This window comes from Elephas maximus, chromosome 10, assembly GCF_024166365.1.
Source record: "Elephas maximus indicus isolate mEleMax1 chromosome 10, mEleMax1 primary haplotype, whole genome shotgun sequence".
Lineage (NCBI taxonomy): Eukaryota > Metazoa > Chordata > Mammalia > Proboscidea > Elephantidae > Elephas > Elephas maximus.
Window position 1 is genome coordinate 86,986,630 of NC_064828.1, and position 10,485 is coordinate 86,997,114.

A 10,485-nucleotide genomic window follows, 5' to 3' on the forward strand; every position below is an offset into this window, starting at 1 on the left:
ACACACCTTCATGCCAGGTGTATGCCATGATGTGTGTCTGCTAGAATAATATAGACAAGGTAACCATGTTGGACTAAGGAGCTGGGGGCTTCTCCTTCCTGTCTGCTGATGGGAGGACCTGTGGCACTGATGGCTTCTGCCCCTTCCACCCTGGCCTTTGCCACTCAAACTAGTAATGGGAACACATAGCTTTGTTGAGTCCACCAGACCCATATTCCCAAGCCAGGCACAGATCACCCTCCCAGGACATTCCCCTTTGCTATCCACCACCCTTCCAGGGAATACCCCACAAGAGAAAGGCCTGAGACAGTGAGTTGCAATTTTATTTCTGTATCGGAAGTTGATTTCTTCTTCATTCTGTTCATTGAAATTTCTCCTCAGTTCTTCTTGTCTTTGTCCCCTGTTGGTTCGAAGTGTTAGGCTGTAGCCCCTGGTGTGTAAATAATGTACATACTGTGAGAAGAAAGAAACTTGACATTGAGGTGTTTGAAATATGGAACTGTAATAACTTCTAGGTATTCTAAAGCTGTGATCTCTGTGCCATTTTCTGTAAAGATACAAATAAGAATAAAATTGGTGTAAAAACAGCAGGGGAGGGGCCCAAGAGTCCTCCATGAGTGGGATGGCGTGCCTACATGTGTACGAGTGGTGGAAAAAAGTAAACCCACTAAGTCATTTTTAGTCAAAATTCCTGGGTCCCATCTTCTAAATTCAGCAGTAGAGGCACAAGTGGCCTGCTTCTCTCCATTGATCTGACACCGCCCTTCAATGACGTTTGTCACTGTGACATGGGGACTTCCTTCACTGCCGGCACAACTTAAATATCCCAGGCTATTGAGCCTGTGCCTCCCCCCAGCTCCACACAATAACTTACATTTACCTTTCTCTCTGGTACTTATGGACTTCTAGAACAATCCTGTTTCCTTCATACCTCGGGTGAACCCACAGCTCACCTTGGCCCCCAAGAGTCCTGCCTCCCTTTCTTTTGTGTACATATGCATTTGCCCATCTTATCTACAACTTCAATAATGGCAACAAAAGGTAACTGTATTAGGGTTCTCCGGAGAAATAGAACTTATAGGATATATGTATATATAGAAAGACGGAGAGGAAGATTCATTTTAAGGAATTGGCTCACATGACTATAGCGGGGAATGGCAAACCCAAAATTTGTAGGCAGGCAGCGGACTACAAAGTCAGGCTTATTTCTGTGTTGCAGTCTTGAGGCAGAAATCTTCTCTTTCAGGAAACCTTAGCTTTTGCTTTTAAGAACTTCAACTGATGGGATGCAGCCCACCCACATTACGGAGGGTAATCTGCTTTACCTCAAACCATCTGATTGTAAATGTTAATCACATGGAAATGCTTTCATAGCAACATCTAGGCTGGTGTTTGATCAAACAACTGGGTGACATAGCCTAGCCAAGTTGACACATAAATTTAACCGCTGGTGGAGCAGTGGTTAAAGGTCTTGGCTGCGAACCACTGGGCCAGCGGTTTGAACCCACCAGCCGCTCTACAGGAGAAGGATGTGGCAGTCTGCTTCTGTAAAGGTTTACAACCTTGGAAATCCTATGGGGCAGTTCTAGTCTGTCCTACAGTGTCGCTATGAGTCAGAATCGACTCAATAGCAGTGGGCTTGGGTTTGGTAACCGTGTCTGGAACTGAAAGTCAGACAAACCTATGCTAAACCCCTGTCACAGAGAAGGGGAGTAAAGATCAAGAAAAGCAGCTCGAAGAGGACTGCATGAAATTGCTTGCAGATAGCTGTGACCTACCAACTTGGTGATGTGCTGGATGGAATTACAAGATGACAGATTGGAGCAAGCAGACTGGATAGGTTCCATCTGAGCTTTCGGCTTAAGAAATCTTATAAGATTGTTTCAAATTGGCTCATATAAGGAACTCCCTCTCAGAAAATGTGGCAGGCAGCCCATCATCAAAGTAGAGTGACAGGTGGCTCAGCTGTCCTTGTGCCCCAGATTGGACCCAGGTATGGTCCTCCCAGACCCAGAGCCTGAGGGGCGGCATATGGGAAATCTCTGGTTCCTTTGTGGTGAAGGAAGCGATCTAAGAGCCTGGCTTCCTGCCCCGCCTCACAGGCCTTCTCTGAGCCCTTAGTCTGGGAATGCCCTTCCCTTATCCTGCCGACCCCCAGCATTCCAGGAATAAACTTCCACTCGTCCTTCAAGTCCCCTTCTCCCGCAAGCCTTCCTGATCCTCCAGGAAGAGTTTATAAGCTTTGTTCTCTCATAGCATTTGGGACCTATCTCCATATGGCAGTTTCCACATGTTGTAATTTTTTATTGACAAATATAATCTGACCCTCACAAGGAGTCCTGGGTGGTGTAAATGGTTAACATGTTTGCTGCCAACTGAAAGGCTGGAGGTTCAAGTCCACCCAGAAGCACACTGAAAGAAAGGCCTGGCAATCTACTTCCAAAGCATCAGCCACTGAAAATCCTATGGAGTGCAATTCTACTCTGACATACATGGAGTCAACACAAATCATAGTTGACTTGATGGCAACTGTTTTTTTTTTCCCCCTCAACAAAACTGGTTTCTCTAAGGGTGGGGATTGTATCTTTTACCTCCAGAATTCATCAAAGGGCTTGACACTCACTATCTTGCTGAATGAATGAATGTTCTGCCTCTAAAGCATCTATTTCTTCAATAACTTAGAAAACATATTTATTAAGCATCTACTATGTGCCAAGTGTTGGCAAAGAATATTGGCTATACCATGGACTTCCAGAAGAACGAACAAATCTGTCTTGGAAAAAATACAGCCAGAATGCTGTTTAGAAGAAAAGATGGTGAGACCTTGCTCACATACTTGGAGATGTTATCAGGAGGGACCAGTCCCTGGAGAAGGACATCATGCTTGGGAAAATAGAGGGTCATTGAAAAAGAGGAAGACCCTCAACAAGATGGATTGACAAAGTGGCTGCAACAATGGGCTCAAACAGAGCAAGGATGGTGAGGATGGCACGGGACGGGGCAGTGTTTGGTTCTATTGTATGTAGGGTGGCTATGAGTAGGAACCGACTCTACGGCACCTAACAACAACAGGTGCCAAGCAGGAGTCCCTGGGTGGCACAAACAGCTAATTCCTCAACTACGAGCTGAAAGGTTGGCAGTTCGAACCCACCCAGAGGCGCCTGGGAAGACGGGGCTTGGTGATCTCCTTCCGAAAGGTCACAGCCTTGAAAACCCTATGGAGCAGTTCTAATCGGCACACCTGGGGTCGCCCTGAGTTGGAATTGACTTGACGGCAACTAACAACAACAACGGCAAACATGTCAGGCAGCGGAGCAAGGCACGGGAATAGATTGGTGGCCAAAGCAGTCCCAAGTTTCTGTTCTCATGGAACTTACGGACAGAATTCAAGTGATCACACAAATAAAATATAAAATTTCAAATATCCTAAGAGCCTTGAAAGCATGATGTAAAGGAACATGAGAACATATAATCGGGTGACTTGACCAGCCGTGGCACTTGGGCCAATGTGTTTAGCCTCTGAGCCTCTCTTTTTTGTGTCCTAAAACAGAAGCAGAGTACCTGCTCTCCTGGTCTTCTTGGTGTAGGGAGGATGCAGCGAGGACACTGGCCAAGGTACCAAGAAGCACAGGGAAGGTGGCCATGCCAAGACAGGCTCCACAAGCCCAGGAGGCCACCAGTTAGATCTGGGGGGCAGTCAGGCACTCAGAGACTTGGGAGATGCCAGAATCCTCCTGGACAATCACCCCAGGAGTTTACCCTGGGAAGAAGCAAGTGCTCTCTGCAGGGTATATGCAAATAAGCCCACAGGTAATCAATGAGGGGAGAGGCTAGGAAGGTACTGCAAAGGGAAGGAACTGGGCAGGGCAGAGAAGACCTGGACAGCCAGGGCTCCATCCGGGAAGAACAAAGAGAAAACCTACTCAGAGGGCTGAGTGCCCCTAGGAGAGTCCTCACCCCTTGGATGGGAAACCCAGCTCCTGGAAGGGAGATTTTATTCCAGGCTCCGCAGACCGAACAGGCTGCTGGTAGATGGTTGCATGCACCAAGAACAGCAAGAGGATGATAAAAGGGCACGGGGGACTGATTTATGAGGGGTGCCGGGAGCTGCTGAGCAGGCCTGGCGGGGATGGATGAGGAGACCAGCTGGGGGCGGGAGAGCCACAAGTCGGGGTGGTGGGAGCCCATGAGGCCAGTCTGGGGCCTGGAGAGAGCAGTTGCTGCAGGAAAGGGGGACTTTGAGCTGAGGGGTCTTGGGGGCTTGTCCCAGATCCCAGCTGGCCTCCGCATCCTCCCACGTCTCCTGTTCCCACAGCTCATGTATCCTTTTGAAAAGCTCCTGGGTGACTCTGAGGCACAGCCATGGTTGAAGATATATGGGTAAATTACCCCAAAATTATAAATAACAATAATTATTATTGTTGTATAAAATAATAAGCAGTTACTTACTAGTTGGCCAAGGAGTTAATCTCGACTCATGGCAACCCCATGTGTGTCAGAGCAGAACTGTGCTCTGCAGGGTTTTCAATGGCTGACTTTTCAGAAGAAGATCACCAAGACTTTCCGGTGCCTGGTGCCTCAGGGTAGACTCAAACCTCCAAACCTTTCCAGTTAGCAACTGAACATGTTAACCATTTGCACCACCCAAGGACTCTACATAAATAATAAAGATATCGTACTCATTTTATAGGGCTGCTGTAGCGACATATTGCTGGGTGTCTTTGAACTGGATGTCTTAAAACAACAGAAATTTATTCTCTCACAGTTTTGGAGGCTAGGAGTCTGAATTCAGGACATCGGCAAGACCATGTTCTCTTGGAAAGCTCTAGGGGAAGATTCTTGTCTCTTCCAGTTTCTGGTAGGCCCAGGCATTCCTTAGCTTGTGGCGGCATCACTCCACTTTCTGCCTCAGTCTCCAGATGGCCATCTTCCCTGGGTCTGGCTCTCTTCTGTTTTGATAAAGACTCCACTCATGATGGATTAGGGCCCATGCTGTTCCAGTATGACCTCGTGCTAACTAATTACATCTGCAAAGACTCTATTTCCAAATGAGGTCACATTAACAGGCACTGGAGGTTAGGCCTTGAACATATTTTGGGGCTGGGGGGGACACAAATCAACCCGTAACAGATAGAAAGAAAGATAAACAAATTAAATATAAACAAACAGTTGAGGAAAGATGGGTAAATGACCTGAAAATAATAAAATTTAATTGAACATCCTGCTATAGAAGCTTAGGGCATGTTTCCTCACCCCCTTCCTGTAACTCATGAATGGGATGGATGAGGAAAAGACTGGTGTCAACAATGGTAACTGGTTTATGTACCCAGGACCTATTGCAGCATCTGTCCCATTTTTTGGGTAAATGAATGCCATCACAATATTGGTGCAGTAGGGGTTACCATCTCCCCCTCAATTAATGCTCTGGATCAAATGTAGACATACAACTCTTTCTATAATTCTCTGTAGCACTGCTGGGACCAAACTTGAAGGATTAAAGACTTTTCTAAAGCTTCAGGGGCAATTCATGGGAAGTAAGTACCGAGCAATGTACTAGTACGAAGCACAACATTCAGTAGATTATCTATCTCAGATTCCAGTTTTTTCTCTGAGTCTCCAACACCTGTTGGAGGTGCCATTGGAGTTCTGAGACTCCAACTTACCTTAAAGTGCTCATAGGCATGTGTGTGTGCACGCGTGCATGTGTGTGTGCTAGTGTGCTTGCACTCCCCCCAAAAAGTACCTACTTCTGCATGAGTCTGGTGAAGCCGTCATTCATTTCCCATTGAGGACCTACTCTTTCCCGAGGAATTTTTGTCCTCAGCTCCTAGAACAGGGCCCAGCACATCTCAGATGCCCAACACATCAAAAAATGGGAAAGGATGTATTAATCTGGGAAAAAGAAACTTACCACCATGAGGTGGAACAGCCCCCAAGATTATTTACTTACTATGTTTTGATCCTATACTCTCCAAGTGATCTCCTGATGAATAATTTGGCCTAACACTCAGAATGCGCTCTAAGATCAGATCTCTGGGCCTGCAAAGCTGAGGAGCAGCCACAGAGCACCGTGAGCTCACCAAGGAAATGCCACCGGCCCAGGGGACTCTGTCCAGTTACCAATGTGCAACCCGCTTCAAGGTCACCTTTACATCCCAATGGCTACATACAGACAAGAGCTCAGGATAAAGTGTCCACGTGTCCCTATATTGTGTAGTCTTGCTTTCTGCAAGACTGGTTCCTGGGTTGAGTGAGGTAACCTGCTGTATGGGATTATGAATGAAAGTCGTTGGCTTGTAGCTCTGGGCTGTGGTTTGCCAAAGATGCTGGAGATACCCCACTCCAGGCTGGTATGACCCACAGAATTAGAGGAAATAGGGAGGGAAAACTGGCCTTGAGCTTGGACTCTAGAGAAAATGAAAACCATCATCCAGATCCCAATATCCTCAGCATGTCTGGATATCACTTTTGAGAAATTTTCCTTCCAGCCTTTTTCATAGCACAGAATTGAGTATCCTCAAGGATATGCTGAGGGTTGCAGGGTGGGGTTAACAAATGGTGCTGTTTTGGCTAAAGGTCATTTTGGTTTTATCTTGAATGGCTTTTGTAGGCTGAAGAGGATAAATGGATTCTGCAAACGGGTTGGGAGAAGAGTATCCAAGGAGTTTAAAGAGGTTGAAGGGGAGATATTGGAGAGGGAGAGAGAAGAATAAGACAGCTGCCTAAGAAGTGAAACTTTAGGGGGAAAAAGATAATGAGGATTTTTTAAACTTTATTTTGTTGTTGTTATTGAGAATATACACAGCAAACATACACCAATTCAATCGTTTCTACATGAACAATTCAGTGACATAGATTACATTGTTTGAGTCATGCAACAATTCTCACCTTTTTCTGAGTTGTTCCTCCCTCATTACCATCAACTCACAGCCCCCTAAGATTCCTATCAAATCTTTCCAGTTGCAGTTGTCAAATTGATTCCATATAAATAGTTTTTAAGAGAGCATAATGCTCAAAGCAGACTTTTTTAAATCACTGAAGGCAAACTATTGTTTGGTTTTAAGAAGACTTCAGGGTATATTTTTGGTTTAATGTTTAAAGATTATCTCAGGACAATAGCTTCAGCGGTTCATCCAGCCTCTGTGGCTCCAGAAAGTCTGGAGTCCATGAGAATTTGAAATTCTGTTCTGCATTTTTCCCCTTTTGATCAGAATTCTTCTAGAGAATCTTTGATCAAAATGTTCAGTAATGGGAGCTGGGCCCCATCCAGTTCTTCTGGTCTCATGGCAAAAGCGGCAGTTATTCATGAAGAGAATTAGATAAACATTCCATAACCAAACCAAACCCATGGCTGTCAAGTCGATCCCAACTCTAGTGACCCTAGAGGACAGAATAGAACAGTCCCACAGGATTTCCAGGGAGCAGCTGGTGGATTTCACCTGCTAACCCCTTGGTTAGCAATCCTCTTCGTATTTCTGACTCTTCTTCCTCTGTTGCTCCAGGTGAATAGAGACCAAATTGTCACCTATCACAACTCTTACTACATTTTTATCCTCTCCTTGCTTCTCTCCCCCTCTCTAGTTATCTAGTGTTGCTGTAACAGAAATACTACAATGGATGGCTTTAAGAAATGGAAATTTATTTTCTTACAATTTAGGGTGCCAGCCCCTAGGGGAAGGTTGTCTGTCTCTGTCCGCTCTGGACGAAAGAAGGTCTTTGTAGTCTTTTCAGCTTCTATTCCTAGGCTCCTTGGTGATCATGTGACATGTATCTTCCCTCCGTTTGTGCTTGCTTGCTTGCTTAATCTGCTCTTCTATACCTCAAAAGAGATTGATTTAAGACACGCCTGACACTAATACCGCCTTATTAACATAACAAAGAAAATCCGTTCCCACATGGGATTACAGCCACAGGTACAGGGTTTAGGATTTACAATGCACATTTTGGGAGGACACAATTCAGTCCATGACACCTCCATCAGTTCCAGTCCAGCAGTTGCTACACCCCAACTATAGGAACAAGCTTCCATTTTCTTGGCTGTGCTGCCGCCAGATTGCCATTACAATAACACGTACCTCTGGCAATTTGCGGCAGCTTTGTATTTCTTGTGTTGAGTCCTTCAGATTTCCAGCTCTGGGACAGCATGCAGCAGATGGCATGGAAAATGCTGACTTTATACTTGTAGGTCCAGCAGCCACCAAAAGGAGATTCCAGTGCCCCAATTGTGGGAGCAAAACTAGACAGAAATTGGGACAGTTTCAGAAGTGAAAACATTTAACTGGGTTGATTTTTCCCCAGAATACTGCTATGTGTAAACAGATGGTTATGCAAAAAAAAGCTTCAGAAAGAAAATTGTAATGATACATGATACCTCCATACCATTGTACCCGTAAGGAGCAAGCAAATGATGAAGCGAGTTAGGGAGCAGACAGGATCATCTGGCAGCTTTATTTTCAATAAAATTGATATAAGGAAACTTTACATAAACCCAACACAATCACTTAGCATTTTGGTGCACTGTCTTCTAGTCTTTTTTCTTTATGCGTAGGATTAAAAACATTCAGTTCTAGGCAAACTGTGTTCATAATTTTATACCACCCACTCCTTATTATGGTTACATGACATCAATTATGTAATATATGAATCTTTTAGTTATAATTTTCATGCATTATTATGTCACTTTTATGACTATTCTAAATGGCACCAACATTTGATTAGGTGACTATAACGATTATATTGAACGATTTGCCTATGTTAGACATTCAGAACTAGTTTATAGGCCAAGTGGTGGCCTTTCAAGTGACCTGGTGCAAGAACTTTGGCCAGTAGGGCACTCTGTGTTGGGACAAGGCTAGCTGGCAAACTGAATCCTTTCTCTGTGGAAGTTTTCAACGTGAGGCCAGTAAAGTGGCATAAGTGGAGGCAATGAAGGGATGAGCCCTGAGTGTGGCAGAGCCCTGGGAAAGGACAGCAGGTGCCTGATTCTGCAGGTGACAAGATGGATGGGTTGCCAGAGCTCTTCTTGGGTCACTGCAGTGACTTGAGCTAGTGCAGAGAAGCTGCCTCATATGCCAAGAGATGCTCTCGGACCGGCACCCTGGGTTACTCTGAGACCAAGAGCAACACAAGTGATGCTCAAGTAGTGAGAAGTCAGTGAGCCTGTGAGGTGGAGGAAGGGTCCTGGGGCCTTAGGAAGCCAAACAACCTAGGGTGTAGACTTGGCCTGTTGCTGGGTCCTTGAACTTCGTGGCTTCTCTAGATTGGCCAACCAGAGGGTCAAAAGCCTTGGTCATGCCTGTGGGGCTAATGATGCCGGTTAAATTGCATCAGGCTGAGTGACTGGAGAAACAACAGCCCTTCCTGAAGCTCATCCAACTAAGGGACAGTGTTTTCAAATGGGGTCTGGGTCAAAACAGAAGTTAAACCATTACCTGTGGAAAATTTCTCTGTGGAGGGCCTAGGGTGCACTTCTCCAACTTTGAAGGGGAGGAGACGTTTTTGCCCACATAAATTATACATCAGGTTAATGACAAAGTACTTGTTTCCAAGTTCAATGGAACGTCATGGATCTTGACTGTGGCGCTTCCCTAAGGTACAAGCCGTCATTTAAACATTTTTTTCCTTCTATTTATTTACTCATAATTCAGTTATCCGTTCACTCAAATCAATAAATATTTATTAACTGCCTATTCTATACCTGGAGAGCTGGATTTTTAAAAATTTTATTGTGCTTTAGGTGAAGGTTTACAGTGCGAATTAGTTTCTCATTTTTCAGTGCAAATTAGTTTCTCAAAATCCCCTCCCACCTCTCTAAGCACTTTTTTTTTTCTTCTGTGTACATAAATTGTTTTGTGACGTTGGTTGTAATCCCTGCATTGTGTCAGCACCCACCCACCCCCACCCCCCCAGGCTCCCCATGTTCATTCCTCTTGTTTTCTTGTCCCTTCCTGCCTTCTTGTCTTTGCTTTTGGGCAGATGTTGCCTATCGGTCTTGTATATCTGATTGAACTAAGATACACATTCCTCATATGTGTTATTGTTTTACAGGCCTGTCTAATCTTTGGCTTAAAGGTGGACTTTGGGAGTGGCTTCAGTTCTGAGATAGCAGGGTGTCCGAGGTCCATAGTCTCGGGGGTTACTCCAGTCTCTGTCAATCCAGTAAGTCTGTTTTTTTTTCCCCCTTGATTTTGAATTTTGTTCTCTAATTTTCTCCTGCTCTCTCTGGAACCCTCTTTCGTGATCTCTGCCGGAGGGGTTGGTCATGGCAGCTGCCACCATCTAGTTCTTCTGGGCTCAGGCTGGTGGAGGCTGTGGTTCATGTGGCCCATTAGTCCTTTGGACTAGTATTTTCCTTGTGTCTTTTTTCTTCATTCTCCTTTGATACGAACATGCTGGGACCAATAGATGTATCTTAGATGACTGCTCACAAACTTTTAAGTCCGCAGATGCTACTCACCAAAGTTGGATGTAGAACATTTTTATGAA